Genomic DNA, 8,965 nt, shown 5'->3' with positions numbered 1-8,965 from the left:
TCCCCTGGAGGGACAGGCGGGGATCTAAAGGTGTTGCCTCTGGAAATGCCAGCGGGGAATGGGAGAGGGATTACCCGAGGCCAGGCCGCTCAGGGATGCGGCGCTGGGGGTTTCCACCAGCCTCAGAAACCCAGGCAGGTGTGGTCCCGGTGCCCCGCCTGGGGATGACTCAGCGGGAAGAGAGCCGCTGGCTTCCAGGACCAACCCTTTCCTGCTCCCGGGGGCATTCCCAGGGCGTCCACACAGCCGGCAGCCTCCCCCTTCGGGCGGATGACCTGAGGTTGGCTCAGGCGGTTCGGTGCAGGTGGGGAGCCTGGCCGTGCTGACAGGGTGCCCCCGGGGTGGACAGGCTCTCTTTCCTGCCTCCCCCTTGCCCTGGCATTCCATGGAGCTGCGGTTGCCATGTGATTGGCCGGGGCTCTCCCAGGGCGGTACCTGCTTGCTCCCTGCCTGCGCTTCCTAATTGCTTCACTGTCAGGGGTGAGGGGAGGCTGCCTTGAAAAGCACACAGCAGCCACCACCCCACCGCAAACAGAACCCCGCCCTCGAGCAACCAGGTAGTGCCTGCATACACCCTGAAAGGGCGCGGGACCTCGATACTGTATTCGCCCGCATCGAGACACGCCGGGGTTTTTCCTCTGCTTCGAAGCCTTGCCAGTTCACAGCTGGTCAGCATTTCCCTTTAGGAAACTCTCAAGATTTCCTGAGTAAAGGGAACCAGGGGAGAAGGGGAAATAGAGAAATCCCCTTTTAAGAAACTCCCTTGCTTCATGCAATCGCTCAACCACAACTTCCCTCAGGGGCCAGCCTCCCCAGCCCAGGACAGCCGCTGCCAGGGATGCCCGCTTTGCAGAGTCTGATCTCCATAGCAACCCCGTGAGCCAGTGTGGAGGCGACAGGGGCAGGAAGAGAACGCGGGGGACCAGCTATAATGGTCAGAACTACTAACCAGGCTCTGTCTTTATTCCGATGAAAGAAGGCACATTCTCACCTGCTGGGAGGGAGTCGCACCTGGGGCCTGGAAGCTCCCCTGGAGATGCAGGTTTCCATGGGAAGATGAACAGTCTTGTTGCAGAAGCCAGAATCGCCAGCCCTTTGAAGACCCCCAGCCCTTTGCACACCCGCAGGCCTCGCAAATACCTGTAAACTGCCCACTTGGCATCCCTCCCCCATGGAATCTTTGTGCTTCTACCCAATAGAAGCAGCAGCTGACGATGGGGGGCAGAGCAGATGTCTGTGGCTGACCTGCTGCGCCCCCACGCTGCCAGCAGGATTAGAATCAACGCTCAGGTGATTCAACCCTGTTCGCTCCAGTAGTGACAGGCAGCCCGGACCCCCTGGCTGTCCGGTTTCAGAGGGAGTCACTTCCTCCTCCTCCTATTTCCACGGGGGAGACGGGTTTCTGAGGCCTGGTCCCTGCACCGACTGATCCCATGGTCCCATGGCCTCCCACTCACTTCCCCAGGACGACAGGTGACTTCCCGTGAAGGCTCGGCGCTGGGCCTGGCCGGACCCCCTGTCCCCGGCGAGGGCGTGTTCCTCACCGCTGTCTGCGGTCGCTCTGTGTCCGCGGCTACATGAAGCCTTTTCACCTCAACCACATCCTCCGGTCCAGCCTGGTGGCCTGAGGTGGCATTTCGGTCTCTACCTGTCTGGCACCTGATTTTGCTTCTTAGTCCTGAAAGCCAGAAGGGCAGGAGAGGGGTGTCTCTGGCCTCCGAAAACTCCAGCTCCAGCAGCGGTGGCTACTATTACCACTCCCATGACAACGAGGAGGCAACAGGAGCACAGAGAGGTTCTGGAACATTCTACAGAGCTGGTAAGGGCAGCAGTAGGAACAGGCATGTGAATCCAGGCATGTGTGATGCCATGACAACAACCCTTTATATGCAACCAGCCCGCTTTTCTGCCCTTTCGCAAAAGTGAGCGAGAGGCGGCAATATGTCCCCGTGACCAGCCCCCTAGCGCTTGGGGCCTGCCGGCCTGCGGATGCTGTCACAGCGGACAGACCTGCCCGGCCGGCATGGCTCAGTGGTTGAGCATTGACCTATGAACCAGGAGGTCAGGGTTCGATTCCCGGTCAGGGCACAGGCCCGGGTGTCGGGCTCCATCCCCAATGTGGGGGCGTGCAGGAGGCAGCCGATCCATGATTCTCTCTCATCACTGATGTTTCTCTCTCTCTCTCTCTCCCTTCCTCTCTGAAATAATAAAAAATATATTAAACAAACAAAAAGCAGACGGACTTTCACACGTAATGTTGCTTAATACACCGGCCAATCTGATAAACAGACCCAACGTGTCCCGGCCGGCAGTCCGTAGGATGGCGTGTCTCCCCGGCTTCCTCGTCAATGACATCGAGGGCTTTAGAGTAAGAAACAGGAATGCAGATGTGCTCCGGCCGCACACAAGTTTTAGTACATTTGCCAACTGCTCGGCCTCTCCTCTCCCCGGTCGCCAGTCCACGCCGCCGTCCTCTCTCCCTCGGGGGCAGTGGGGTCTCCCCACACTCTCTCCGGCCTCTCTCTCCCTTGCGGGAGCTGCAGCTGCTCTGAGGTCGGAGCAGTTATTACCACGTCAGGACTAAGCCACAGTCGGCGCCTCGCGGCCCATGTCGCCAGGCCAGCGCTGGCCCGAGGCCTTCCGGGAGCGTCTCCTTAGGCCCAGAACAGGGTCTGAACCCCTTGGGTTACAGCCTTGCTAGGCCTGTCTCCTGCCTACGCTCTCCACCTCTCCACCCGGCCAGCTTACACGGCTGCCTCGGGTGTTTGCACACGCTGTTCCTCCCTCCTGCTTTCCTTTCACTTCCCTCACTCCTGCTCATCCATCGGATCCCAGTTCAAGGGGGACTGGTCCCAGGAGTCCTTCCCTGGGCTCTCTGATGAGTCAATCCCCTCATCACAGGCTCGGGTGCGGCGTGTGTGTGTGTGTGTGTGTGTGTGTGTGTGTGTGGCGGCGGGGGGCGGGGGGCGTGCTTTGCTCACAGCACTAGGGCCAGCTTTACATATGCTTGCTTGTGTGACATGATTAATTGTGTCCATCCCAGTTATCATCAGACCGTCAGCCCCTGAGGGCAGTGACCTGAGGCTGGATGGAGCCTGAAGTATTGGGGGATGGGTGGGCGGGGGAGGAGTGCCCATCGGGAGGATGAGCCCCTTCTGGGCACTGTTTTATCTTAAGTGCAGTGGGAAGCCTTCCCAGGCTGTTTTAAGCAGCAAGTGCACCGTTTCATCTGTGCTCTGAGATTGGGGGCTTCCAAGATCCATTGTTAGGGTGACTCTTAGCTTCCGCTTCCTTCCTCTTAGGATACCTGCTCGTGGAACAGTCCTATTGGGAACCCAGTGACCAAGCCGAGAGGAAGCCCAGACAGACACGTGGAGGGGAGCCAAGGCCCCCACACCCTGAGCGGACAGCCCCCTGAAGCTCCCAGCTGGTGGCCGGCACCAACCAGCAGCCGCGGAAGGAAGCCGTGAGGGCTCTCCAGCCGGCCGGCATTCCGGCTGACAACATGCAGAGCACAAGAACCATCTGGTCGACCCACGGGCCCAACGCGAAAATAGTCAACAGTTAACAGTTCATTCAAGCTCCTGAGTTTCGGGTGAGTTGTTGGGCAGCAGTAGATAAAAATTCATAACCAGTGGACAGACCCACGCAGGAGCCAGGCAGGTATTTAAAACCAATAATGTAGCCCAGAGGACATGGCTCGTTAATGCTCTGCTCTCGAGGGAGACCGCGCCAACAGCTCTGCACCCTCAGGCCTCCTCCTCCCCTCTCCCTCTACCTTCCTGGGCAGGTGGGGAGGCCCTTTCCTGGGAGGCAGAGCAGACAGACCATGCTCTGCAGGTGTGCCGGCTCCCCAGGAGAAGGGGACGGAGCTGAGTGTCTGCTCCGAACCTCACCAACCAACCACTCAGTCCTCCTGTCGGAAAGAGGGAGCTAGACCGGGAGAGACGGGTGGCTACCATAAGCAAGACTCCTGGAGAAATGGCTGATTCCAGTTCTGGACAGGAAATAAGCCAGGGGAAGCAGGAGCATCTTTTGAGAGAAGAATGTAAGGAAGCTTCTAAAGAAGTCATGTCACAGAGAGGAAGGGAAAGGGAAGAGAGATAGAAACATCAATGATGATAGAGAATCATTGATTGGCTGCCTCCTGCACACCCCCACCTGGGGATCGATCCCGCAACGCGGGCCTGTGCCCTGACCGGGAATCAAACCGTGACCGCCTGGGTCATAGGTCGACGCTCAACCACTGAGCCTCACCGGCCGGGTTGTTTGCGCTGTTAGGCTGGGCAGGGAAGGCGGCTGAGGAGCGGACACCTGAGCAGGGATGGGAGTGGAGCCAGAGCCGTGGAGACATCTGGGGAAGACCTTTTGGGCAGAGCGCGTGTGCATGTGTTTGCAGAAAAGCAAGGATGTGCGTGCTCAGAGCTGGTGAGCCAGGCGAGGAGTCGCGGTCGGAGGAGGGCAGTGGCCCGAGCCTGGGGGCCTCGTGGGCCTGGGAGGACGTGGGCCTTGGCTTTACATGTGGTGGGACGTCATAAGGAGGTCGCCACTGGCCTTGGCAAGCAGACACTCTGAGCCACAGGGCTGCCGGGGCTTGAGGGCCCTTGTGGTCAGGTTTCCTGTCTGTGGTGAGCGCGCTGGGGCTGGGGGAGGGGCAGGAGGGCCCGTGCGCGTGGGTGAGGCGCGGAACTGGTGTGAGATCCCTGAGCTCAGCTGTGTGTGCTGCAACCCATCTAGCACCTGGCTGGCTAGACGCTGTCACCACAAGATGCTAAACCCACAGAAGCCGCCGCCAGTGGGATCTCGGGTCTGAGCCAGCGGACTTGCAGGCAACAGGCAGGGGGTTCTACGGGCCCTGGTCAGGGTGCAAGGGAGAGCATGGCGACGAAGGCGGGCACCGATTATCTTTCTGGAAGAGGAAGGGAAGGAAGATAAAGTCTCCGTGATGAAAGGTGGAATGCTGTCACCAGCACAGGGGGCAGCAGTCACGCTCCGAGGGGCGGTTAGAAGACGCAGAGACCATGGCAGGACGGGGATCGGATGGGATGGCGGTGGCACTGGAGTGCACCGTATAAATACGCCTCTCTATTCTGGGTATTGCTCCCCCAAACACCCCTGCCCACTTAGCCCTAAACACAGCAGGGGGTGCTCTGAAGGTACTGATTCGCCGACTATGCAAACGCTCACTTAGCCCCACAGACAACCACAGGAAGTAGGCACCACACCCGTTTTACAGGTGAGGAAACGCAGGCCTAGGGAGGTTAAGTAACTTGTCTGAAGTCCCCTCCACGAGGCAGGATGGAGCCAGGGCTTGCACGGCAGGCTGAAGACCAGAGGGTGAACTTGAACTCTCCCATAGCCAAACATGTACCAGGCTAGTCCAGCATGAAACTGAAGGTCTCTGTGCCTTCAATTGAACTTAGTTTTAAATCCTACTCCAGAAATCTCTATATACACATCCCTCAGAGACCCGCCCCCCCCTCCTTTACGCCCCCCTAATCAGCAACCCCTGAGGCAGCAGAAGACAATAGCCCGGGCCTGACTAATGGTCACATGGTCCGACCTCTGCAGGCTTAAGAGAACATTAAAAGATATACGAGAGGAAGGGAGAGGGAGAGATAGAAACATCAACAATGAGAGAGAATCATGGATCGGCTGACGCCTGTAGATCCCCTACTGGGGATCCATCCTGCAACTTGGGCCTGTGCCCTGACTGGGAATCCAACTGTGACCTCCTGTTCATAGGTCAATGCTCAACCACTGAACCACACCGGCTGGGGCTAAAGAGAACATTTTGATGTAAATTATGTTCCAGCTCCTGAGCCCTAAGCTGGAATGACACCCTCTGGCTACTTTCCTGAGAGAGAGGACAGACAGATGCTGGAACAGACCTCAGACCTGAAGAAACGGTTCCTTACCCTCCTCTCCCCTCCAAGCAGTGAGCTCCCAGCACCTCCCCACCCCGAACCCGGTGCCCTGTGGCTGTCCCTCTATGATCCGTAACCAGGTGCCATCAGGGAGCCGGGTTTCTCAGAGCATACGCCCTCCACCTCCGCGTGGGCTCATTGCACATTCAACTGGTGTTAAAATGTCCGGTCTGCAAACCCTGCCGCACGCTCCTTTGGGCCAGTGCGTGCGGGCAGCGTGCGGGCAGACGCAGGAAAAGGCCTCGGGCTTCCGGTAACAGCGGCTCCCCGGGACCAGCCACTGGCTCCTCTGGACCTGAGGATCTGTAGGACAAGGGGGCGCAAACGGCCCCCCACGTCCCAGGGTCGCGGGGCACAGACAGGGAAAGTCTGCCTCCCCTGTTAGAAAACGCCTTTGGGCCTGGGGCGGGCATGATTCAGTGGTTGAGCGTCCACCTATGAACCCGGAGGCGGAGGTTCCATTCCCTTCCATTCCGGGTCAGGGCACAGGCCCGGGTGGTGGGCTCCATCCCCAGTGGGGGGCGTGCAGGAGGCAGCCCATCCATGCATCCCTCTCATCATTGATGTTTCTCTCTCTCTCTCTCTCCCCTCCTCTCTGAAATCAATAAAAATATATTAAAAAACCAAACAAAACTAAGCTCGGACAAGCCTCCCTCATAACAGGCTTTCTGAGGCTTGGTCTGAACCTGGCTGCTTCCCCCACGCCCCGCCCCTGGGGCAGCCTCCCAGGCTGGCTGTGAGCAGGGGGCAGAGGCAACCGGAGGCCCCGCAGGAGGTGGGGGGTCCGCCCGCAGCTGCCCGGAGTTCCTCTCCGGGGGGCGGGTGCAGGGAGCCCAGCCTCCGCCCTTCGCCTCAGCTTCCAGGGAGGAAAGAACTCGCTGGCTCTTTCCGGAGGTGTGGTCGCTGCAGCCCCGGAGCGCCAGCGCCAGCCCGGGCCCCTTTGTTCTGCTCCGGGTGAGAGCGCAGCCGCCCGCCTCCCGGCACCGCCTCTGGGCTCCCGCCTTTCCGAATTCCTGGGGGAGGGGTTGTCCTGGATCCCAGTTGCCGCCCCCAAAGGGTGGAAAACTCACCTCCAGGACATGGCAGATGCTTTTCCTCGGAAAACAGCCAGACTTGCTTTTTTAAAATTACAGTTATTTTTTAAAAAACAATATGTGTTTTTATTGATTTCAGAGAGGAAGAGAGAGGGAGATAGAAACATCCATGATGAGAGAGAAGCATGGATTGGCTGCCTCCTGCACGCCCCCCACTGGGGATCGAGCCCACAACCCGGGCCTGTGCCCTGACCGGGAATCAAACCGTGACCTCCTGGTTCATAGGTTGATGCTCAGCCCCTGAGCCACGCCAGCCGGGCCAGACTTTTGTTATATATTTATTTTTACAGTCCTGTGTTTTGATTTAAAAATGAAAACAAAAAACCAGAAGCAGAGCCTCCCGTTATTGTAGCACTGAAATGGTCCCCTTTTAATTATTTTTACCTTGAAAAAGTGTTAGGAAGTAAAACTGAATCGAGTAAATGTGAAGATAGAATTGCCCCAATTGATTCGTCAGTCCGTGAACTGGATGGCACCCACCACAACTCGAGGGCTGCTCAAGGGCCTGCACCACACAGGACAGCTTCCCAGGCCACTAGCAGGTGGGCAGGGAGGACTCATCAAAAGGCAGGGAAGGTTGTTTCAACCCTGAGGGGGGGCGGGAGGACGGCCTCACTAGTGCTAACCAGGAGCTTCCAGGTGGTCTGAAGAGAGAGGTGGACGCTGCAACATGCTGGGTTTGCAAGTGACTGGAGGCAGATGACTCCATTTTGGGGGGATTCTTCCTTCCTTCCTTCCTTCCATTTTCTCTCTCTCTCCTTCCTCCCTCCCTCTCTCCCTTCCTCCCTCCCTCCCTTCCTTCCTTCCTTCCTTCCTTCCTGCCTTCCATTTTCTCTCTCTCTCCTTCCTCCCTCCCTCTCTCCCTTCCTCCCTCCCTCCCTTCCTTCCTTCCTTCCTTCCTTCCTGCCTTCCATTTTCTCTCTCTCTCCTTCCTCCCTCCCTCTCTCCCTTCCTCCCTCCCTTCCTTCCTTCCTTTTCTCTTTTCAACAAAAGTGGGCTGGTTTTCAGAAAAATACCAGCCTGCCTGTGTGGCTCAGTTGGTTGGAGAGTCCTCTGGTGCACCAAAAGGTCGCAGGTTCGATTCCCAGTCAGGGAGCATACCCCAGATTTCAGGTTTGATCCCTGCAGGAGGCAGCTGATCAATCTTTCTCTCTCTCTCTCCCTCATCTATATATATAAAAGACTACGTGCCCAGCACCACTGACCGCTATGATGCACACTGACCTCCAGGGGGCAGACCCTCAACACAGGAGCTGCCCCCAGTCCCCGATTGCTGATGGGGCCGGCTGGCTAAACTCCTGGTCCCTCCCCCCAGCCGGCAGGTCCCGATCGCCCAATCTGGGCTGGGCCCTGGGCTGGAACAGGGGACTGGGGGTGGGTGGCAGCGGACGAGGGTGGCAAGGGAAGGAGGAGGCAGGGAGGCGGGGAACCTGATCGGCCCTGATCGCCGGCCAGGTGTAGGGACCCCACCTGTTCACGAATTTCGTGCACCAGGCCTCTAGTATATATATATTAGAGGCTCAGCACACGAAATTGTGCGCAGTAGGGTCCCTAGGCCTAGCCTGGGATCAGAGCCATCGTCTGCCCGTTTGCCAGTCCCCTGTCCTGCCCTGCCACCGACATCCACCCTGGTTCCCCGTGGTTCCCGGATCACCATCCAGCGATCTCGATTGGAGCCTGCGGCCGGGGGCGGGGGGGACTGAGAGGTGGTCAATGCACCTCATAGCGACTGGTCAATCGGTCATTCTGGTCCTTCCGCCGTTATCGTCGCTGGCCTTTTATTATGTAAAAAACTCCAGCTGGGGGCGACTCCCCTGGTTGGCCGGGCACCCCGTACATTGTCCCTTAGGCAGGGAGTGCCCACAGCGCGCATCTTTGGGAAGGGCCGCCCTGGGTCTGAGGGCGCCTCCAGGTGGGCGGAGGACCCCGCAGGTCAGGGTCCGG

At 58.5% G+C, this 8,965-nt stretch overlaps 1 long non-coding RNA gene across 1 annotated transcript; it reads left to right on the top strand.

The window, feature by feature from the left end:
• Positions 1–40: 40 nt before the first annotated feature.
• LOC107183253 lies at positions 41–1,296 on the top strand. Its single transcript, XR_001514044.1, has 2 exons — positions 41–876; positions 977–1,296. It is a non-coding gene; the product is annotated as an uncharacterized LOC107183253 (long non-coding RNA).
• The last annotated feature ends 7,669 nt before the right edge of the window (positions 1,297–8,965 follow it).

This window comes from Myotis davidii, unplaced genomic scaffold, assembly GCF_000327345.1.
Source record: "Myotis davidii unplaced genomic scaffold, ASM32734v1 scaffold181, whole genome shotgun sequence".
In the NCBI taxonomy this organism is placed as follows: Eukaryota; Metazoa; Chordata; class Mammalia; order Chiroptera; family Vespertilionidae; genus Myotis; species Myotis davidii.
Note: the sequence above shows the minus strand (reverse complement) of the source record. Positions and strands in the feature narration are given on the sequence as shown.